We start from the raw sequence: 24310 nt of genomic DNA, 5'->3' as shown, positions 1-24310 counted from the left end.
TAAAGAAGGTCTGGTGTTCAGGAAACGGTGTGGCGGTCAACGGATTCCCCCAGAAAACACGGTGGGTGGGGAGCCAGAGGTCTTTGCCATCCAGCAGTGAGGCCACAGCACAACCTCTCCTGGGCCAGAGCAGCAGAAGCCCCCATGTCCCTTGACCTTGCAGTCATGCAACCAGGCCCAGGCCATCTTTGCAGGGCAGGGGACCTGGGTGTGCCTCCCCAGGTGGGTAACAGAGCAGGCAGCTGGGCAGGGAAGGAGCAGGGAGAGGTCTGTCTACCAGGCCCACATGGTAGGCAGGCACACAGTGTCTCCAAGCAGTCGGCACACACGGTTACCCTTAATGGGACTGCGCTGCCTGACTCATACACTCTGAATCTGTCAGGGCCTTGTTTTTGTTTTTTGTTTGGAAATAATTATGGATTCACTAGAAGGGGCAGAGAAATGTGCAGGTGCCTTGCCCCCTTCACCCAGCTTCCCGCAATGTTGACATCTCACATAACCACCATGCAACCAGGAAACGGAGATGGTACCGTACACAGGGCTGACTCAGATTCCCCAGTGATATACACACGTGTGTGTGCATCTGTGTGTGCATGCCTGTGTGTGCGTGTGTGTGTGTGATATGTAGCTCTTTGCCATTTTATCACATGTGCAGCATCGTGCAACTCTCACCGCAGTTGAGATATAGAACTGTTATATCACCAAAAAAGCCTGGGTTTGGGGGTTTATTTAATTTTTTTTTTTTAGAAAAAGGTTGAAAACTAAGAATTGTCACAGCAAGTAAGTGAGCTCTTCTGCAGTGCTAGGCCAGCTCGGCTGAGCTGGGGCGGGGGCAGCAGCTGGGCAGTCTGCTTCCTGAATGGAGGAGCAATTTCCTAGTGTCCGGGGACTCTGGGTGGCAAAGCAGGGAGAGAATAAGGGGAGAGATGCTAAAGCCCTCGCCCCTGCCACAGACACCCAGCTGAGAAACAGCCACCAGCTTCCTCTCCTGTTCCTGCCTTCACACTCCCCTCCATCTCTGGTTCCTGGGCACTGTTCCCTCTCTCTGTCCCTCAAAGCAGCATGGCTGGATCTAATGGCAAGCACAGGAAGCTGAGGCACCCCCTGGGCCATGAAGCGCAGCCGTGGGCTGCCAGGCTTCCTCCTGTGCCCACTTCGTCCTTCTCAGGGCCTCCCTGTCTGCATTGTCTCTGCAGCACCCAGACCTGACCAGCTCTGCAGCCCAGGCACGCAGAAACCCTCCTGTAGCTTCTCTACAGCCTGCTGCTCTCAAGAGTAGGGTCCCCAGGTCCCTCTTCTGGCATGTCCCACAGGCCCAGGTGGCTCTCAGAGCACATAGAGACAGCAGCAATGCCGCAGTGTCACCTCTCTGGGGCCCTGGAGGTTCCGAGGCTCCGGAAGCAGGGAGGGCTGCTGTTCTTCCACCAGCTGGCACTGGCCATGTGGGAGGCACCGGGGAGGCTGGAGGGCAGGGCTGGATATGCAGAGCATTCAGGACTCTCTGCCCTCCACCCACCCTCCAAGGCTGGACTTCATTTTTCTCCAAGAAGTGGGGAGTCCTGGGGAACCCAGTGTGGCCAGATGGCACAGAGCAGAGTGGGGCGGATGGCACTGGGCAACGTCCTGCCCGGCAGAGAAAGGGGATGCCAAGGAGCAGATGGTACTCCAGGCTGCAGGACACCAGGCGAGGGACCAGGCCATCATGGGGCAGTGCTATGTTCCCCTGGACGTCAAGTCCACCACCCCCACCCCCACCACACCTAGAGACTTCCAGGCCACCCTTAACACTGGCTGCCTTCTTAAAGGCTAATAAGGTCCCTTGACACAATGGCAGGTATTGGAACACACCTGTTCCCTGCAGGTGGGACACAGAGACGATGATGGTGAGGTTGGGGGAGAGGGGATTTAAGAGTGAGGGTTATGGGATTCAGGGTTACCATTTCATTTCCTCGTTCAACAAACACATTTTGAGCACCAGAAATCTCCCTCAGAAAATAGTCACACAATGTCTATTGTACACCTCGAATAGTCAATAGTCAAACATCCCTTGATGGATGAATATGGATAAACCCAATGTGGCAGGTCCAAGCAGCGGAAGATTACTCAGCTGCAAAAAGGACTGAGGCATCGACAGGTGCTGCCATGTGCTGTAGAAGGGCAGGTTTGACTCCATTTTTCTGAAATACTCAGAACAGGCAAATCCACAGAGACAGAATGCAGAGGGGTGGCTGCCAGGGGCTGTGGGAGGGGATGGGGAGAGGCTGCTAATGAGTACAGGATCTCTTTCTGGGGTGATGGCCATGTTCTAGAACTTGACACAGGTGATGGTTGCACAATATTCTCAATGTACTGAATGCCACTGAATCGCACACTTTGAATCAATTAATAGTTCACATTATGTACAATTTTATCTCATTTAAAAAAAATGGGGCCCTCTCTGATTCTTCTGCTCCCAGGTGAGTTTCGAGTTTTGTCCTCTTCACCTCAACTCCAGCAGCAGCTTCCTAAAAGGCTTCCAGTCTATCGTCCACCACACCACCACCACAGTCAGCTCCCCCAAATCCAGGTCATCAGATCTCGCTCTCCCTCCCTGCAGGCAGAGCTCACAGGACCTCGCCAGCTAAGGCCACGCCCCCAACCTCAAGCCCCATGCCCCAGCCATTCTGACTTCTCTTGCTGCACTTACATAAGTCATGCTAGGATGGTTTAAATGTGTCCCCTGACGTTCACGTGTTGGAAACTTAATCCTGCCACAGGATGCTGAGAGGTGGGGCCTAACAAAGGTAATGAGGTCATGAGGGTTTGCCCTCATGAATAGATTAATGTAGTTATTGTGGGAGTGGGTTCATTATCACGAGGGTGGGTTTGTTATCAAAGTGAGTTCAGGCGGGGCACGGTGGCTCACGTCTGTAATCCCAGCACTTTGGGAGGCCGAGGTGGGCGGATCACGAGGTCAGGAGATGGAGACCATCCTGGCTAACGTGGTGAAACCCCATCTCTACTAAAAATACAAAAAATTAGCCAGGCATGGTGGTGGGCGCCTGTAGTCCCAGCTACTTGGGAGGCTGAGGCAGGAGAGTGGCATGAACCTGGGAGGCAGAGCTTGCAAACAGCCGAAATGGCGCCACTGCACTCCAGCCTGGGCGACAGAGCGAGACTATGTCTCAAAAAAAAAAAAAAAAAAAAGTGAGTTCAGCTCCCTCTTGCTCATGCTCTTTTGCCCTTCCACTTTCCACCATGGGAGGATACACACCTGCACCAGATGCCAGGGCCATATTCTTGGACTTCCCAACCTCTAGAAGCAAGGGCCAAGTAAATGTCTATCATTTACAAATTACCCAGTCTGTAGTATTCTATTACAGCAACATAGAATGGACTAAAACACAGTGCCCTTTTTTTTTTTAACTTCCATGCCTTTGCTCTGTGTGCAGTTCCATGCTCACCTATTCTTCCCAGAAAACTTCTATGCATGCTTCAAAACCCACTCAAAAGCCTTTCCATTGGGCCCCCAAGGTGTGTGTTCTGCCTGACTGCAAAGGATGGATAAACTGTAACCTATCCATCTCCTCCATGAAACAGCAAGCTCCCCAAGGGGGATTGTGGGGGGGACACATTACATGCATCTGGGATCCTGAGGACCCAACACGATGAGTAACACATCCTTTCATTTCACAAATACCAACTGAAGGCCCAGGATTCAATAAGGAATGAATAAAAGATGGTGAGTCATGAGAACTCAGCCCATGAGGACCTCTGGCTGCCACGGGGAAATATTCTCTTCTCATTCATATTATTTCTGTTCTGCTTCCGAATACCACCACCCAAGTCTTCTGTTCTCCCTGGGACAGTGAGCTGAACAGCTGAAGAGGAGGAGGAAGATGGAGAGATTGCATCTCCAACCATTTCCTCCTCCTTTGAACTCCAACAGCATGTGTAGGTGGAACTCTACCATTTTAACGATTATAGACTACATCTTATCCTTTCCATGCCTTGCGAAGTGTCCCCAGCCCTGCTGAGTACAGGGTCTCAGCATGCTGCCCATTTCCCCATGGTGAGCATCACTTACTGCAGTGGGTTAAACAGTGGACCCCCAGAACTCAGATTCATCCAGAACCTCAGAAACGACCTTATTTGGAAACAGGGTCTGCACAGATGTCATTTGTTAAAACTCTTGAGACGAAATGATCCAGGATTTAGGATAGGCCCCCAATCCAATGACTGGCATGTTTATGAGAAAAAGAAGGGAATTTGGACAGAGACATAGAGGAGAAGGCCATGTGAGACAGAGGCAGAGGCTGGAGGGATGCAGACACAGGCTGAGGAACGCTATGGGTGGCCAGCAACCCCCGAAAGGTGCAAGGGGCAAGGGAAGTTATTCCTCAAAGCACCTTGATTTCTCACTTCTGGCCTCCAGAATTGTGAGAGAATAAATTTCTGTTGTTCAAAGCCATCTAGATTTTGGTAATTTGTTGTGGTAGTCCTAGAAAATTAACCCACCTGCTAAAACACTGTACAATTTATGGATGTGTTCAGTGTCTGCCTCTCTCTCTAGAACAAAAGTTCTATGAGGGGAGGTATTTCTATCTGTATCCACCAATGAGTACCAAGCTCCTAAGACAGTGCCCCACAAATAGTACGTGGCCAACAAACACTCATGAGATGCATGAATGATGTAATGATGAGACGCACAGGCTGCCTGAGCCCAACTCCCAGCTCTGCCACCAAGGCACTAGTGGCGTGACATTGGGCAAGTTCTCTAACCCCACTGGACTGCAGATTTCTCCTCTGTAGGGTGGAAAGAATGATAAAAAAAAAAAAAAAGTCATGGAGCATTATATGGATTCAATGCCTAGGAAGGTATAGATGGTGTCTTACCCACAGTTAGCACTCAACGTTAGACGTTAGAAATGAAGTCGCTCGAGAATAAATTAACAGTGGCTCTCAACTGGGGGCAAATGTTGCTCCCCAGGGTACCTGAGACAAATGCCTGGAGACATTATTGGTTGTTACGACTTGGTGGGGGGATTGCTACTGTCTCCAGTAGACAGAAGTTAGAGATGCTGCTCAGTGTCCTACAGCCCAAAGCATCAATAATGCTGAGGTTGAGAAGTCCTGATATAAAGTAAAAATGGCTTCTGGAGAGAAAGAAGCAAGACGTAAAAATGAAATAAAGTCCCAGATACGGAATTATAAAAGTGGAGAAATGAATACACACACGACTATCTTTCCAACCCATTAGCTGCCATATTGAAAGCTCCTAAAGAGTGTCTCCAGCCCAGGCACAGGGGTTATCTGACATCTACTTCTTCTGGGACACTCTCAGCCTAAGCCCACTCCCAGGTGGAGAAGAGAAAGCAAGAGAAGCCTCTTTTAGCCTTCTTCAACTGCTTCTTGCCACTGCCACCTCCACCACGATTGCCACTGCCACTGCCACCTCCACCACCATTGCCACTGCCACTGTCACCTCCACCACCACTGCCACTGCCACATCCACCAGCATTGCCACTGCCACTGTCACCTCCACCACCACTGCCACTGCCACCTCCACCAGCATTGCCACTGCCACCGCCACCTCCACCACCATTACCACTGCCACCTCCACCACCATTGCCACTGCCACCTCCACCACCATTGCCACTGGCACCTCTACCACCATTGCCACTGCTACCTCCACCACCATTGCCACTGCCACCTCCACCACTATTGCCACTGCCACCTCTACCACCATTGCCACTGCTAACTCCACCACCATTGCCACTGCCACTGCCACCTCCACCACCATTGCCACTGCCACCTCCATTACCACTGCCACTGCCACCTCCACCACCATTACCACTGCCACTGCCACCTCTACCACCATTGCCACTGCCACCTCTACCACCATTGCCACTGCTACCTCTACCACCATTGCCACTGCTACCTCCATCACCATTGCCACTGCCACTCTCACCTCCACCACCATTGCCACTGCCACTGCCACCTCCACCACCATTGGTAGCAGCCGTGACAGCTTTCCTAAGGCTGCTCTGCAAAAACAAACTCCTCCTGGGTTTAACCCTAAGCCCTTGGCAACCACCAATTATGGGGAACTTGACTGCTGCTTTGCTGGACCCAGACCAGGAAATCCAGATGGGAAGACGCAGGAGTGCACCAGCTCCTCGTGCTCTGTGGCGAGGACTCTGTGAGACCGGCACACATCAGGAAATGTTCACTCTCCCTTCACCACCAAGGAGACTGGCCGATTTCCTCTCCTCCAAGCTTCTTCCGACGGAGAAAGAAAATTCCCAGAAAGACGTTTGGGAAAATGTTAGTGACAGCCTGGAGAAGAGGGGAATGTTTGCATGGGTGGGCCTTTGTGCCTGCCCGAGGTGCCATCCATCAGTACCGCCAACTTGGGGAGGATGCCCATCAAGGTGGAGCAGGGGCACAGAGGTGTCACGTGCACCTCAGCCCACAGAGGAAGGACACTGAGTACATCTGTCGGGGCGGCCCGAGGACAGGCGACAGATTCCCCCGCAGACATCTGCCTGCTGGAGGAACGTGCCATGATGCAGAGACCAGGGGGGAGGCGAGGAGAAGCGAGGAAGGGAGGCAACTCTTTTTATAGCAAGTGAGCAAACAAACAAACAGTTTTGCCTTAAGAAGCCAAAAAGGAAAAAAGAAAAAGCAAGAGAATACATTTCTGCCGCCGCTGGGAGCACCGTAAGAGCCATCTTGGTTGGCCACAGGCAGAAGTGCAGGGTGCCAGGCACACTGAAGCCAGGGCCTTCCCTCCACCGCCCCGAGGACAGCTGAGAACAAGCCAGCCCAAGCCTCTCAGATGCCAGCAATGTGCTGGCACAGTGCTGGCCCTGTTGTTAATGATTCCTCAGTCCCTGCAGAAGCTCAGTGAAGTCGGATGGTCACTAACCCGATTTTATAGGCGAAGAGGGTGAGGCTTGGCCAGTTAGCAAGTGGGGAACCAGGAGGTGGTCCCAGCTCTGAGCCCCCACCTGCCACAGGGACCCGAGAGTCTCCCGTTGATGAGCTCAGCCTTCTGAAGGTGAAGTGGAAGTGAAGGACCGCAAACCCTAAGTTAAACCCTCTGGCTTCCCTCCACCTCCCTTGTGTCTTCCTCCTCTGGCCTTCAGACCCTTGAGCCGATGAAATGCACCAGGACCTTGGCTTCCCGAGGCGGCCTCCCCTCACCCCAACACGGGAGCTGACATTGTGCATTCCATTCAGAGCTCCCTTTGTTCAGGCCACATAGAAACCGGAGCTGCTCGTCAGAGAAAAGCTCCATCCCATAATAAACAGCATGAACTATTTATAACCCTGAAAACATCTTTATTATTATTTTTCTTCCCTCCAGAACCAATCTCACACAATCCTGTTAAGTACACACCACGGAGGACTGGAGGCCGCAGGCCGGGGCTGCTTCCCTGGCCCTGCCCAGTGAACAGATGGCAGTGTGGGCGTTAGGTACCAGCCTCCTGGCAATCCGAACATCTGTTCCCGTTAGAAAATGCTAATTGCCATCAATCAGGACAGCACCTACCCACATTTACATGCAAGCACACATGCAAAAAAAAAAAAAAAAAAAAAAAATACATCTAAATTTCTCCAAGTGCAACACTCCCTGCATGTTAACTAGCCTGAGCTTTGCCTCAGCCTCGGAGGAGCAGCCCTGCAGCCAGCTTCTGGTCTGGAGGGCTCCCGCCAGGGACTGCCCTGGACCCACAGCAAGGAGTGAGGTTAGGGAGTCACTCGGCAGGCAGCCATGCTGCAGCCCCCTGGTGGCCTCTCATCCGCCCAGCAGGGAGTAGGCGTGGGATCGCGGCCTGGGCAGTGATGGCCGCCTGGACAGAATGCTTCCCTAGCCTGGATGTTTCTCTCTATGCCTCCACAAAGCCACTCCTCCTGCTCCGTCTGTTTCCGATGTCTGCACCCATTCCCCCTTCCATGAGCAAAGCTTGTGGGCATCCCCATGGCCCCCAGGAACAACCCAGCTGGATCTCTCAGCCCAGAGGTCGTCTCCACATCCACATCCAAGGGCTGGCCCATGAGGCTCCCTCTGCCCAAAGTGCATGTGTGGAGACACCTGGCAGCTCCAAGCCAAGGTCCCAGGCCCAGTCTCCTCTGGGTTGTGATTTCTACCCCGTGGGACTGAGGACAAGACCTCTCCAGCATGTCAGGCGGGGCTGGGCCCCAGCGGCCTCCTCCCTCCTCTGGCCTGGAAGCCCTGGACTTGTGAGGCCCCGCACCCTCTCCTGGATTGCTCTCTGGTTGAGTATCATGCAACCACAGGCCTCAGTGATCGGGAAGAGTCGTGGGGGCAGGGGGCGAGCACAGGCAGTGGAAAGGAAGCAAGACTGCCCCAGACAGGTGGGTGACCCAGGAGGGAGAAGGGCAGCACCTGCAAGTGTTTGCCCCTTGGGGAGCCGAGGGCAGAACCTCCCTCCTTCCTCACCTGGCTTTCTGCGGAGCCCCTGCCCTCCCCAAGGAGCACAGGCCCAGGCTACTCCCTGGGACCTTGGGAGGGTCACCTACAGGCCTTCTGGAGACCACAGGGACCAGTAACGTGCCACAGTGACCTCAGGCCATGTGTGTCATTGGAGGACCCTCTGCGTTTCCAGAAAGTGAGCTGGAAACATTGGCCTATTATATAATGAAAGTCCCCCCCACACACACCCTCCCCAAGAGAAAGCGATTTTGCTAATTTTTCTCCCAGGCGGCAGGCGCCGTTGCCAGCCTTGGTTGCTATGGGGCCCAGTGACTGGTTTGAGTGGTAAACTCAGGGGATTGGAGGAGAGGTTTCCATGGGGAGCCACACAGTGCAGCTGACCAGAGGCCACAGGTCCCCCCTCCTGGGGCAGCCCACACGACCAGGTGTGAAGAGGGCCTCCTGGACCCAGCCCTGGCAGGGACCCATAACATGCACGAGCCATCTCCATGACATCATCACAGGGTCTTGTAATGGGGACATCCCTGTCTGTGAACCAGGTACAGGCTTCCTATACGCACATGTATGACACATGCCATAGGCATATACTCTACATGTCTAGGTAAAGTGCAGAGCTGGCACTGCCACGGGCATGTGTTATGACCTCATCGAGATGGCTCAGGCTTGCGGTGGCATCACCTGCCAGGTCTGGGTCCGAGAGGCCCTCCTCACACCTGGCGGTGCGGGCTGCTGCAGATGGGGGGGGGGGTCCCAGGGCCTCTCACCAGCCACACTGTGCTGCTTCCCATGGAACCCTCTCCTCTGATTCTTGAGAGAGGCTGGTGTGTGGCTGAGGTCCCCAGAGCAGGGTGTCCTTCTCAGAGATTTCAGGGGATGAGTGGTAAATAAAGAAGTAAGTGGGGATGGGGGCAGAGAGGGGAGGAGGGAGAGAGGGTGGAAAAACTCAAAGAACCTTGTTTCCAAATTTCCTTTAAATTTGGACTTCTTTTAAGATGATCCCCCTTGGTGCCAGGTAAACTCATGTGACGTTGAGGACACGAGGCCACCTGATGTCCCGGGGGCATGTCCCAGCTGTGCACCTGTGGCCAGAACTCCTGAGCCACCCCCTGCTCTGCCTGCCTGACAGAGAGGCTTATCCCCACCAGCAGCTCCGCCCCTGAGCTTCCTAACTGCAAAGGGTGGGGGGCAGCACCTGTTCCATGGGGCTCAGGCCCTCAGGCTCCATGAGTGCCAGGGTCCCTGGAATGTGTGCCCCACCTGCCTCCTGCCAGGATCCAGGAGTGGGCACCTCTCCTCACCGAGCTGCACTTTCCCTGGGCTCACTATGGTCTTTGTTTGGAATCACAGTGTTTCTCTCTGCTATGGGGCTTTGAGTCCTCCCAAGAAGGGACCTTGAGCAAGGTCTCTGGGAAGTTGGCTTCCTCTTCTGCTTGCCCCCTCCCACCATGCCCTCTGACCTTCTGATTTCTCTGTGGCTCCTGAGCATGGCCTGTTTCCCTGCAAGGTGCCATGGATATGAGGACCCAGGAGATGGTTCTTCTCCAACAGCCGAGTCAGATATCATGCCTCCTTCCTGCCTCTCACTTCCCACTTTGCAGCTTTACTGCCTGCATTGTTTTGTTCCCTGAGCCCTAGGAGCTGAGAGAGGCTCTGGTTAACCAAGAAGGACTGTGGAGCCAGGAAACCTAACCTTGACCATTTGCCCTTCCCACCCTGAACTCCACATGCTAAGACCAAAGGAGGATGAAGTTTCCAAAATCAACTTCACAATAATGATAGAAATTAATGAGTTCCACATAGATAGGCAGATAGACAGGGGATGACGCATGAATAAATGGATACCTGCATAGATGGATAATAGACAGATGAGTGGATGGATAGGCAGATGGATATAGAGACATACAGATAGACAGGCAGGTAGACAAGTGATAGATGATGGACAGATGCATAGACATGATGGATGGATGGATGGACAGGTAGGTAGACAGATACATAGATGGATGATTGAACAGACAGATAATAGATCAACAAATGGATGGACAGATGGATACACACAGGGGTGATAGATACATACACAGACATAGATCGATCGATAGAAGATAGGCAGGCAGGCAGATAGACAGGAGGATGGATGAATGAATAGATAGATAGATAGATAGACAGACAGACAGACAGACAGACAGACAGATAGATAGATAGATAGATAGATAGATAGATAGATAGATAGCAGATAGGCAGGCAGATAGGAGGATGGATGGATGAATGGATGGATGGGTGGGTAGATAGATAGCAGATAGGCAGGCAGATAGACAGGAAGATGGATAGATAGATAGGAAGATAGATGGCAGATAGGCAGGCAGATAGATGGATGGATGGATGGATGGTGGATGGATGGATGGATGGATGGATGGATAGATAGGAAGATAGATGGCAGATAGGCAGGCAGACAGGAGGATGGATGGACAGGTAGGTAGGTAGGTAGGTAGGTAGGTAGGTAGGTAGGTAGATAGATAGATAGATAGATAGATAGATAGATAGATAGATACCAGATAGGCAGGCAGGCAGACAGACAGGAGGATGGACAGATAGATTGGTTGATTGATAGAGAGAGATAGAGAGAGATACATATAGATAGAGATACAGATAGATATGGATATAGCTCCTCTATAGAGGAGAAAATGTAGGAAAAAAGCCTATATTTTCCCCTACACCTCCTTTATGGGTCATTCAGAAAGGTTGGTCCAGGTCCTGACATTGAGTTGGCAGCAGAGGAGCCAAGGACTCAAGCCAGTTGAATTCTCCCTGGTCACGAGCTGTCTGACATGTATGCTGGGTGGGCTCAAGTCCAGGTCTTGGGGCCCCTTGGCCACCCATGTGGTCCTGGGAATCCCCTCCAGGCACCAGGGACCAGACCTGACCTGAAACAGGGATGTGTGTAGAGAGGACCCCACTCCACATCAGGGCGCCTGGTCCTGCCTAATGCTCCAGCCTGGACAACTGCCATGTGCCTACATTCTGCTGTCCCTGTCCCGTCCTGCAGGTAAGCAGCTGACCAGCTGCTCACACCTCCCATCTCCCTACGGCACATGCCCCACCCCACCACCCTTTAGGTGCCACGTTGAGCCTGCCGGACCAGACTCGCTCCCTCTGCCCACAGCTGCACACAACTGGATATGGGACCCAAAAAAACAGGTTCGACCTCCCTCATTCCACCAGGATGGGGTGATCTGAACCAAGAGAGGGAAGGACCTCTAGTTAAATGTAATGGGGAGGGCAGCTTGCTCACGTGGAGTCAGGAGAACACGCATGAAGGAGAGCGCTCATGAGGGAGAGCACGCATGGGGGAGAGTGTGCCTGGGGGAGAGCGTGCACAGGGGAGAGCGTGCACAGGGGAGAGCGTGCACAGGGGAGAGCATGCACAGGGGAGAACGCGCACGAGGGAGAACGTGCACGAGGAAGAACATGCATGAGGGAGAACACGCACAAGAGAGAGCGTGCATGGAGATGGAAGACCGTCTCATCATCTCCAGCCCGTGGCTCCTCACCCTAAAACACATCCCTGGCAGGGTGCTCCAAGGAGTGACTAAGAGCCAGGGTGAGGGTCGTAAGCACGTGCAGGGCCTCCTGCAGACCACGGGCGCCTCAGAGGAGAGGCTGTCATGGGTCATCTTTATGTCATCCTTACATTTAGCTCCACACACACAGCCCCTGGTCCCAATACAGACCCAAAAGGGCCCTGCGAATGTTGGAGAAAGAACAGTTGTGTGCTTCAATTTCACCTGAACTCAGGAGATCACTACTTGAGACACCACCGCAGCCCCAATGGCCCACATGTGTGTACCTGGGACGTCCTCCTGGCCCCAGTGGCCCACGCGTGTGTACCTGGGACGTCATCCTGGCCCCAGTGGCCTGTGTGTGTGTGTACCTGAGACATCATCCTGGCCCCAGTGGCCAAAATACCATGTGTCCACCCTGCTAGACAGAGGGGAAAGAGTAAAGACTGTCAACAGCAAATCAGATAGGCTGGTGGCTGGGCTAGGGCTGGAGGGAGGGCTGTCTTCATTCAACAGCTCCCCCTGCCCCTGAGGCTACTGGCTCCCTGTGTGAAATGTTGCCACATTATAAGCAGAGTCTCGTAAAATTTCAAAGGAAGGTAGCATTAAAATTCTTCTACTCCAAACCACCCCTCAGCACACACATGCATCTAAGGTTAGAATCCCTTCCCCAACATCCTACCACATGCTTCTCAAACTAGGGAACCCCCCTCAGCCCCCAATGGTGTGCAGAGGTGAGATGAGGGTGGCTGGCCACACAGCCCACGCATGTGCCTCTTCTCACAGTATCCTTTCTAGCCAAAGTGTCTGGGGGAAGTATAACTGTTAGGTTACAGCCAGCACAAGCATATTGTGGATTCAATGTAAGATGTGCTTGAAGTTTTAAGAGAACAAATAAGACTTCAAAGAAATGTCATCCTTTCTCTGGACACCTTCTGGCAACACACGCCCAGTCCCTCAGGGGCACAGGTTTAATATTTCCTCTCTTCTGGAGTCTTCCAGGGAAAATGTATACCTCCAGGGAAATGCTGTGTGCCTCTCTGTCATCCAAGACAAGCCACTTAATCTCCCTTTGCCTGAGCACAGCCCACTGCATGCATGTTCTAGCTCTGTGATGCACCACCACGAAAGAAAATAACATAAAAGAACCAGCCCTTCCTTTCTATTCAGTGAAGGAGAAAAACTCAACCAAATTAACTGCTTCGTAGGTGGTCAAAATAAGGTTTCTGCTGGCCTCAGTGATAATGCTTGACATCCATACTACAAAACGGAGGTGACTCCTGGGTCCCTGGCACCCCTCCTGCTGGAAGAGGCCAGGACACACGAAGGGTCTCTCATGGGAACCAGCCATGATGGCTCTCAGCTCATGGAAAGTGGGGTACGTGACCAGCACTGGTCGGGGTGCGACGCTTGGGGTATTCACCGGGAAATGAGGGCAATGCATTTTTCAAAGAGCGTGCAGGGCTGGGCAAAATACTAAATAATTCAAAAACCATGATGACCTTGCCTTGGGAACTTTTGGAGCAACAGAATGGTTTAGAATAATGACCCATCCAATGACATTCTGGCTCACAGACAAGAAACAATATTCAAACGTCACCTCTGGTCACCCCGGCCTGAGGGACATTTGTTTTGGTGGCTGAGGCAGACGCTGGTTACCCAGCACTGCGGGTACAGGCATGGGCTTTCTCAGCTACAAATGGCATGACATAAACAAGGAAGGCGCACACACACCTGTCACCTCTCCATGGACTTCAGTGTTTAAAGGACAGTCATCACCCAAAGTGCTTTTTATAACAAGAAAGGACTCTGTGAATGTTGCCAAGTGAGTAGCACTGCCTGCATGCCCGTGGCCAGGGTGTGTGCAGAGCCTGCGTGGACGCAGGCAGATTGGCTAGCCCAGCCCCATGCATCACTCCTGCATCACACCTCACACCTAGGGATCCCACCGTTCTGCAGGGTCAAGGGAGAACACTTCAAGAGGGGCGACCAAATTTCCACCGAGCACAGTATATCAAAGACGCCTCAGGAAAACCCTTTATGGAAACCTACTATGTGCAGCACTGTGGGAGAAACAGAGGAAGCTGCAGCCTGCGCCCTTCAGGAACCCCAGAGAGCAAAGGGGACAGGCGACGAGAGACAGGACCAAAGAGGCAGCTCCATGCACAGATGACGACGACCGCCCAGCTGCCCTCTGCAGATATGCAGGACCAGAGGGCAGTAAGCTGGGGTGGAGGGTGGGCTCTGGGTCATGCCCACTTGGCCTCCATCCCAGAGAGCAGCTCCCCCAAACCTGGAATGATGAGTGTGCCTGACAGGACCCATCTGAGATAAACCACAGTGGCCATGTTAGCTGATGGCAGAGGGTTAGGAGTGGTAGTCCTTAAATTATTTTGAAATAATTTAAGAATCACAAGAAGTTGCAAAAATAGTACAGAAAATTCCCATGCACCCTCCTGTTACGGACTGAATCGTGCCCTCTCAAAATTCGTACGTTGAAGTGCTAACCCCCAGTATGTTAGATATGACCTCATTTGGAGATAGGACCCTTACCAGGCCTATGGGTGGGCCTCATCCACTCTGACCAGCGTCCTTCTAAGAAGAGAAGATTAGGACACAGACATGCACAGATCAAGGGGCGGCCATGCAAAGACACAGGGAGAAGACAACCATCTGCAAGCCAAAGAGAGGTCTTCAAAGAAACCAGTGCTGCCAATAGCTTGACCTTAGACTTCTGGCCTCCTGAATTTTGAGAAAATTAACCTCTGTTGTGTGAGTCCCCGGGCTGAGGGGCTTCGTTGTGGCAGCCCAAGCTGACCACACACCTCCCACATCTCATGACCACCCTCCATTCCCAAGCGAGGACACTGCCCTGGGTCCATTGGTCAGTGGCAGAGCTTACTCAAACATGGCAAGTTCTGTGATCTGACCTGCGTGGCCTCTACACCAGCACTTCTCAAACTATCTGTGGTGAAGGACTCATTGGTTTATTCCCAATTCATTCTGGACCTACATTTTTGTTTCTTTGTTTTGTTTTTTGAGACAGGGTCTCACTATGCTGCCCAGCAGATCTCAAACACCAGGGCTCAACCAATCCTCCCACCTCAGCCTCCTGAGTAGCTGAGATGACAAGCCCTATACTTTTGGTGTTTAGAAAACCTATAAAAGAGGAATCACTAGAAACATGGAATAAAGAAGGCATGCAAAGTACAAAGCCCAGGTTTTTATGATTAGACTCATCAGACCTAAAATGACTCCTTCAAATGACTGTCAAAGTCTAAATGCTGACTTTCAACTTCCGTACTGTTGCAGGGATCAGCAGCGGCAGCTCACTGGCTGGCACCCATCCACAGACCTCACTTTGAGTAGCTGGGATATGGGTCATGTGAGGTGTGTCCCGAGCCTATTGCTAGGGAGATGCTGTGGGTTCGAATTCTGTGTGGCCCTGGGCTGGTCATTTATCTGCAGCTCAGCTTCCTCACAGAGCCTGAGGTGGAACTGTCGTGAGGATTCACGATGATTCATATAAATTTTGGGACGAGAACCTCGGGTAAGATAACCTGCTCACACGTGTCATTCAGGGACGTCAGCCTGATAGATTTCCAGGCCTTGCACACTGTTCCGGACACTCCAGGCCCACAGATGCCTCCCACATGGAGTTGTGTTACGAGTGTGTTATTTGATCTTTGTTGAACTTGGGTTTATCTTTGCTTGCTCTCAGGCCCTCCCATAATGTTGACATCCTGATAACTCCCGCTGGTGACTGCAGGTGGCCACACCCTGCAAGCTCCCTGCAATTCCAGCCATTACTCAGCAACGCTCAGCAATGCAAGGTCACTCAGAAACACCATCTGTCCAAGCTCCGTCTCCCCTCCCACCCCAAAGGAAAAAAGAAAAATTATTCTGTTCCGCCTCCATTTTTCTCCTCCTCGTCCTAAAAGCACACACACTCACACACACACACACACACACACACACGCAGAACTAAAGTTAGGCTTGCCTTGACCTCTACTTCTAAATTAATTTTCCTTCCTCAGGCATTTGCTGACGCTCCTTTTCTGTTCTTTCCCCAACAGAACACAGATGTCTTTGAAAGCACCAAGCCTGCAAACACTTTGTGTATCCTTGCAAATCGGGTAAAAGAATAATTTTCTCCCAATCCATACAAATCCTCACGCGTCCATTCACCTTTGCTGTGGAATTCACTGACAACCCCCTCTGAGGAATGTACGTGTCAACGCAGAGAAAAAAAAATGAAGAAATTCCGGAATCACACCAAGGGCCTCAGCCCCAGGTCCCATCTAAGAATGAGGCCAGCAAGAACCACGTAGGCTCTCGGGTGCCATTAACTCAGGTCCCTGGTGGCTCTTGATCATTTTGTATCTAAAACGAATGGATTTGTACAGATCCGTGTGGAACCTTCTCATGTTTCTCTATCCAGAACATCTCTGTGATGACGCAGTCACAAATTCTGCACAGTTACTTCTGTGTGGGGGGTCTGTTTGGATCATGTTTGCACACGTGTCAACATACCATCCTGGAACACGAGGACTAACCCTCCTTCCCCTCAACGATGGCGACAATCATTTCTTGACTCTCACTGAAGACACGGTCCCTATCACTGGGGGCCTCAGCAGCTCAGAGGAGGGTGGGCTGTGCGTGCAGGGGGAAAATAGGGAGCAAAGTCTGTGCAGAAAGTCACTTCACTCACATTTGACTTTTGTACCCATGAACTTCAGTGCAGCGTATACCCAGAATCTGTTTCCTGCCTCAATTTCCCCTCATTCCTTGGTGCCATTAGTTCATTTTCCAAAAGTCCTCATGGACTCTTACCAGCCTGGACTCTTACCTTCACCATCACCACCTGACTCAGTCCCTGCTGCATGCCCACTGGCCTGCCTCACCGCCAGAGCCTCACGCATCACTAACTTCAGCACCCGTGCCCACCCAAAAATGTGTCCACATCCCTCTCTCCCCAGAGGTCTCTTTTTCCCTCTGCTTCTCAGGTCTGGCTCTGACCTTTCCTTCCGATCTATTCCTTCCACATCTCAAGAGCCCCCCGGAGAGACCTCACGGGCTCCCCTCTCCTGGCCCAGCTCTACAACGCCTCCCTCTCCCACAGGCAGAGCAAGACTCCGGTTTCTCTCTCCTGTGACAAAAGTGTGTGCCCAAAACTTGCAGCACGAACTGTTTATTTTTAGGTTTAGATTTGGGGTCTGGCTTTTTAATTCTTAGTTTGTTCTCAAGTCCGATCGCAGCAGTGGGAGGTGGGAAGTGGGCGGGGGACAGAGAAGGATCTCAGCCCATTGCACCAGGCACCTCCCTCTCCTCTAGGTCTGTGGACGGCCTTCTGACCTGGGGTCCTGGGGTTCTTTCGATGTCTACTCTTACAGCTCCAGTCATTCTGGCCTTGGTTTTACTGCTCGGCCTGTACATCTTCTTATCATTGTCTTAAAATCGGCCAAGGGATGGTTCTTTTCCAGAGCTTCTCAGTGTCTGGGTGAGATCAGGGCTGTGAGGGCCAGGGGACACCTCAGGATGAGTCGTGGGCTGTAGAGTCATAGTGCCTGGGCTCATCTTCCTCCTTGGCAGCCTTGGAGGATGCAGTGGGTGGAATCACGTCCCCCTAAAACATGTTCCATCCCTAAGCCCCAGGACCTGGGACTGTGGCCTTAGTTGGAAATAAGGTCTTTGCACATGTGATCAAGTTAAGAGGTGGGCCCTCATCTAATGATTGGTATCCTTAGAAGACGATGAAAATGAGAACACACACGTGCACACACATGCATGCACACATGTACACACACACACAAATGCACACACACAGGAATGTCACGCACGGCAGACAGGCATGGGGGTGGGGTTGCCTCGTGATGATGGAGGCAGAGACTGGACTGACAGTGCGTCTATAAGCCAAGGCCCACAGAGGATGGCCAGTGGCCCCCAGAGCCGGGAGAAAGGCCTCCGTGTGCCGGGAAAGCTCCTCCCTGAGAAGCAATCCCACTGCCACCCTGATTTTGGATCCCAGCCTCCAGGACTTGGCGCAAACAAAGAGCTCTTGTGTGAAGCCACCCAGTCCGTGGCGTTCTGTGATGGCAGTCACAGGACATCGACCCAGATGATCTGAATTTTCAGCCCCACTGGCCAGGTTGACTGTCCTGGGGGCTGCATCTGACACCCTGGGCTCTGGGGGCCAACGACACCCTAGGGGCCAAGCCCTGCTGGCTCCTCTCCTTGGATTATTTCCATCTGGGGAGCAGCGGCAGGGCCTCCCTTCCCACTCCAGCACTGGAACTACATCTGGAAGCTCTTCTCACCCTTAATTGTTCTTAATGCTTTAACACACAGAGTGACTAATGGGCTGTAATTGGGAGCGGTGTCCTGGGGATCTCGCCGACAGCGCCCTCTGCGACCCGCCAAACCTCCTCCGCTGCTCACTCACAGAGCTCAAAAGTCACCAAGGAAAAATATTGGCCCGTTTTTCTATTTTTTTAAAAATGTCACACCAGTGCCAACAAGCAGTTTTATCCCTCAGCCAACAAGTATAGGGCAAAGAAAAGGATAGAGGCGAAGCCAGAAGCAGATGGGACAAAATAGCACAACTGCCACTGAGGTCTGTGACATCTGGCTGGAGACAAAGAGTTCTTGGAGGCAAACCCCACGCCAGTCAGTTCAGGGCGTGTGAAGGATTCCAGCCACACATTTCCCCTTGAAGAGGAAAGGAGAAGGGGTAAGGTATCTCTGATGTCTTCTCATCTCCCCGACCCCTGTGAGGGGTGAGTGCTGACTGCCAAGTCACCAGAACTGCAGAGAAGGAAGCAGATGATAGAAAGGATAGACAGAGGCAGAGTGGCAGAATTAGGGGCCCTGGAAGAGAAAGTACAGAAAAACCTGAAGTGCACACAATTCCTCAACGGGGTGGAGGGACAGAGACAGACAGACAGACAGAGAAGGAGGAAGAGGAGGAGGCATGAGAAAGGAAAGAAGTAGGGGGAGAGAAAAAAGAAGGAAGAGGAGAAAGAGGAAAAGGAGACGGAAGAGGAAGAAGAAAAGGAGGAGGAGGAAGGCCGGGCACAGTGGCTCACTCTGTAACCCCAGCACTTTGGGAGGCCGAGGCGGGTGGATCACTTGAGCTCAGGAGTTCGAGACCAGAATGGCCAACATGGTGAAACCCCGTCCTACTAAAAATACAAAAATTAGCCAGGCGTGATGGCGTGCATCTGTAATCCCAGTTACTCAGGAGGCTGAGGCAGGAGAATCTCTTGAACCCAGGAGGTAGAGGTTGCAGTAAGCTGAGACTGCGCCACTGCACCCCAGCCTGGGTGACAGAGCAAGGCTCCATCTCAAAAAAAATAAAGATTAATTAAAAAAAAAAAAAAAGAGGGTGCAGTGACTCATACCTGTAATCCCAGCATTTGAGAGGCTGAGTCAGGCAGATCATGAGGTCAGGAGATTGAGACCATCCTGGCTAACACAGTGAAACCCCGTCTCTACTAAAAATATAAAACATAAGCCGGACATGGTGGCGGGCGCCTGTAGTCCCAGCTACTTGGGAGGCTGAGGCAGGAGAATGCCGTGAACTCAGGAGGCGGAGCTTGCAGTGAGTGGAGATCGTGCCATTGCACTCCAGCCTAGGCAACAGAGAGAGACTCCGTCTCAAAAAAAAAAAAAAAAAAAAAAGAGGAAAAGAGGAGGAGGAGGAAGAAAGGGAGAAACAGAAGCAATGCAGTGGGGCCCCAGGTCCTTGTCTTGCGTCCTCTTTCTCACAGGGACATCCTCAGAGCTTGTTCTGAGAACAAGCAAGCAAAAGGGCAGGGTGGCAGGATCAGAATGAGGGACTGAAGTGGCTGAGCTTGACACCCTTCCTAAATATTTTCCAAATACATTTATCAATAGAAAAGGAATCACGGAAGATTTTAGGACCCATATCTCCAAAGACTGGCTCAAACTAAAGTCTTCTCATTAAAATATTGGATCCAAGAAGAAAATAAGATGCCCCTGCAGGAAGGAGAGACCCCAGCAACGTCCTTCGGCTGGGCACCGCCTGTTCCACCCAGGAGCACGTAGGACAAGCTTCCGCCGCAGGAATGCATTCACTGCAAGCCTGGGAGCAACGTCCCATCCACTTCTGGTGTAACTACATGAAGCCATGATCTCCCTCTTCCTGCCACCAGGCAACGCTCAGGCTTATGCTCCAGAAAGCCCTGCGCACGTTCCCACAGCTGATGCGGGCAGCCCGTGTCTCGGCTTGGCCCTCGAGGGTGCTGTGCTCCCCTGTGATGGATTCCAGTTTAACAGCTTTTAAAAACAAGCAGACAAGAGACGGGCGTGATGGATGAGTGCAGGAAGCACGCTCATTCGGAGATGATTTATGGGAAGTCACGTGTTGCCGCTCATGGGTGCGTCCCTGAGGGTAAGGGCCGGGGTGGATGGATGAGTTTGGATAGTGTAAGCTGCACTACCATGGCAGGCTCACTCTCAGCCCCATGGCGTGCGCGGCAGCCCCCGCTCCCGTCTCATGCTGTCTGCATCAGGGCAGAAGGCTTTGTTTATCTCAGCTCCAGAACAAACGTGCTCCCGCCCCCAGAAACATCTGGAGAAGAGACAACTGGCCACACTCCTTGGCTCCTCTGAGTGACCCCAACAATGGACTGCAATGTGGTTTAGGAAAATTCCTATTCCCCCATGAGAGTGGCGAAGGGGACAGGAAAGGAAGGGAAGGGTCAGGGTTGGAGGAGCAGATGACCCTCCTCTGGAGTTTTTGCTCAGGTCCATCTCTTCCCTGTGGACCTGAAAGACGCATCTGCCCCAGGCCTCAGCCACTGCATGTAACAGACAAATCTCATTTTGCAGCAGATTAATTTCCATCCATGTTTTTAATAAGGACTTAGAATTTACTATACAGTAAAACCCAAATTGAATCTATATTTAAAGGGATGAGCTTTAAAATGGGATCTAATTGACGGGACCCTTTCCAAGGCAGAGGAAATCAACCGGGGCTGAGGCAATGTCCTAGGCGGAAACGGCTTCCTCCCCACACTCTCCTTCGAAGCAAGGACTCGCCTGCAGTGATGGGGAGTCTCGCTCAAAGGCCTCCTTGCCAAGGCCATTCCTGAATCAGAAAGGCCAGCGCGCCTCATTGGGGCAAAAGCTCCTGCAGGCTTTTCCCTCCGGGTTTCTCCATCACTAATCTCCAAGTCCCTCTTAGGAAGCCCCTTCCTCTAGTCACATTCCTTTGGGCCATCGATGGCATCCACATGCCAGAGCTCTGGTAGCCCGAAGGTGGTTTTGGCAGCCCCTTCTCTGAAGCCCATGTCCAGGCCGCAGGGATAACCCAGGAGCACGCGGGGCAGGAGGGTGTCTGCAGGTACACCTGACCTCAGATACATGTACCTGGCCCTCTTCCTTCAGACACCCACCACCCACCCTCCTGAAAGTGAATAAAAGACAGGCAGAGATTCAAAGCCACACACAGGACTCGGACCGCATTGCTCCTTGCTCAGAGGGGCTTCCTTCTCGCCCCTTGACCTCGCCCTCCTAGAAAAGGAAGACTCTGAAAGGCAGATTCCTCACTTCACAATTCAGAGCACACCTTTGGAATCAACAAGGGGCTGGACAGTGAACACACCGAGGGAAGTAGCTCAGGTCCAAAAGAGATTGTGGGGTGACCCTACCAGCCCCTGGACTTCCCAGACCCTCCCTCGGCGGTGGGCTGGTCTTGTGCTTTCACTGTTGATAACCCCAAGAATTTACCTATTTGGGGGACACAGGTTCTCAGACCCACAGAAAGGTAAGGCTGGGCCCTGCAACCTCCTTCTTGGAGGCAGCAGGAAGTGGCATTTTCAGAGGAGCACGGGAGATGGTGCTACTGTCATGGCCTGCAGGATGTCTGTACATCGGGGCCCTCCCCTGGGGACAGAGCTGCAAGCATCTTCTTGGAACTAGGCCTCTGAGGTTCCAGAGACAGAGCATGATCTCAGGGGGTCGCTCGTCCCGCACTGAGGCCAGGCCCAAACCTCGTGTCCAGTATACATTTTCTCAGACAGCCTGCAAGCACAGTGATCTTGGCACAGAGTGACCTGACCAGGAGCCGTGGCTGATGGCACACCAGCGTTGCCTTCACCACGACACTGCGGCGAGCCCCAGGGCAGAAGGAGCCAGAACGAGGAGTGGGATTCCTGCCCTCTAAGCAGTCACATTGCTGCTTCTCTGTCCTGGTACCGGCTGGGGTGTGTGGCCTTCCCCTCTGGGCTCCCTGAGGGGTCCCTGATGGTTTACGGAATGGAGTGATAGCCGTTTCAGCAGAGGAGGGGAATTGTTTAAGGGCTTATCTCAGACATGGGCTCAGATCCACCAGTCCTCTCCTCCTGGGTCCATGGCAGAGCTAGTGCTCCTGGGGATAGAGTGGGATAGTGGGCTCCTCAGCTGTCCCCTGCTTCCACTCTGTCCCCCTCACAGAAGGCCCTCTTCATACATCCCAAATCAGGCCATTTAATCCCTCACTCAGAACCCTGCAGTGGCTCCCATCACCCTTAAGACAAAATCCAAAATCCTCAGCCCCAACCTAAAGGCCTCTGCATCCAGTCCTGGACCCTCTTCGTCATCTCCTTCCTCCACCTGCACAGTCCCCAGACCCCGGGACAGCAGCCCTTCCTGCTACTTCTCCAGCATGCCCGCATGTCGCTGCCTCAGCACCTTGGACTGGCCATTCCCTCTGTCTGGAACGCTCTCCCCTGAGACATCCTGGGGTCCTCCCTCCCTTCCTTCTGTCTCAGCTCACAATGTCAGCACCCGGGGCCTGCCCTTCTGTCCTGTGCAAGCCACAGCCCCCACCGTTCACCTTGGTCTTAGCGTGCTGCGTTTATCCTCACAGCATTATGTGCGCCTAACATACATTGATCCTCCATGTCCCTGCTAAATATAAACACCATGAGGGCCAGAACGTGACCTTGTCTCCACTGCGTCTCCAGCACCCCAAACAGGGCTCAGCACATCGGGGGCTCGAGGCTGTGGAATGAATAATGCAGGACAGTCTGGATTGCTGAGCTATGGCAAGAAGACCCCAGGGAGCCCTGGAGCAGAGAAGAGCACCCGTGGCCTTCACCAGAGAGAAGCAAGCAGCACATGCCTGGAGATGCACCCAGATTGTGCGTAGAGATTTCCGATTCTGCGGGCTCTGGAAAGGGCATCTTTTGATGGGTATTGGAGAGACCAGCCTGTGTCCGGGCCTCTGGTCTCTTTGCCTAGGGTTTTGGTATCATCTGCTCAGCCCAGAAAGGGTCATGATGCAAGCCTGCCTGCAGGCTTCAGGGCTCCAGTCCTCCCTGCATGGGGGTCAATGACCCACAGCTTTGCCCTGTCTATCAGCAGGGAATGGGGCTGCACTGAACCTCATGGGGGTTTAAGAAAGAATTCACCTGGTGTCTGTCCCTCGTTCCTGGGAGGTGATCTCTAAAACCTCTGGAGTTTCCAAGGGATAGGAGTGTCTTCTGTTAGTCATAAGCCACTCCTGCCCACACCTGACCATGTGCTGACCTGCAACGCATAAGGACCCTTAGGAGGCTTCCAGCGTGAGGCTGGCCGTGCACGTGAGGAGAGGCTTGGAAGTTTCACTCCCCACCTCAGGGTAGCAGAGAGGGCTGGAGACAGCTCAGCCACGTGACTCGGGGAGCTTTTGGTTGTGGGTGAACCAGCAGGGTGGTGCATCCTAGCTCCACGGTGAGTGGGTGTGGCTACTCCGTATCCAGGACGCTGCCCGACCTCAACCTATGTGTATCACACAACTGTCATACAACTGTCATTTTTAGTGTAGTGCCTTTTTGTTGTTGTTCTGTGAATTGTAGCAAATTCTCAAAACTGAGGGGTCCTGGACACCTCTGAATTTGCCACTGGTCACAAGTGCAGGTGGCCCTGGCAGCTTGCATTCGAAGTGAGAGCCGTCTTACAAAGCGCTTTGCCCGAACCCTGTGGAGTCGGACGCTGACTGGCAGTTAGTGTCAGAGCTGAACGGGGGGGTGGGAACACAGGCATCATGCCGTCCCCTCTAGAGTCACACGAAGGCTTCAGGGCCCTCCCTGAGCTGCGGGGCAATCTGGGCAGCAGAACATGAACCGTGCAGGGGAAGGTCAGGCCCTGACCTTGGATTCTATGGCATCTCTGCTGACACCAGACAGTGGACCCCACACCCCGCCCAACCTCCTTCCAGGACTAACTGCCCCGAAGCCAGGCTGATAGGCTTCAGGGTACGAAGAGTGGTCACTCCTTAAAAATTCTACCCCATACCTTCCTGGGCATCCGTCGACGGCCCCCCTCC

General features: G+C 52.8%; 1 protein-coding gene across 3 annotated transcripts in view; it reads right to left on the bottom strand.

The window, feature by feature from the left end:
- The window catches only part of RBFOX3 (RNA binding fox-1 homolog 3), a 524150-nt gene that overhangs the window by 369455 nt on the left and 130385 nt on the right, over positions 1–24310 (bottom strand). The window lies entirely within an intron of this gene.

The sequence above is a fragment of the Rhinopithecus roxellana genome, chromosome 19, assembly GCF_007565055.1.
Source record: "Rhinopithecus roxellana isolate Shanxi Qingling chromosome 19, ASM756505v1, whole genome shotgun sequence".
Taxonomy (NCBI): Eukaryota; Metazoa; Chordata; class Mammalia; order Primates; family Cercopithecidae; genus Rhinopithecus; species Rhinopithecus roxellana.
Note: the sequence above shows the minus strand (reverse complement) of the source record. Positions and strands in the feature narration are given on the sequence as shown.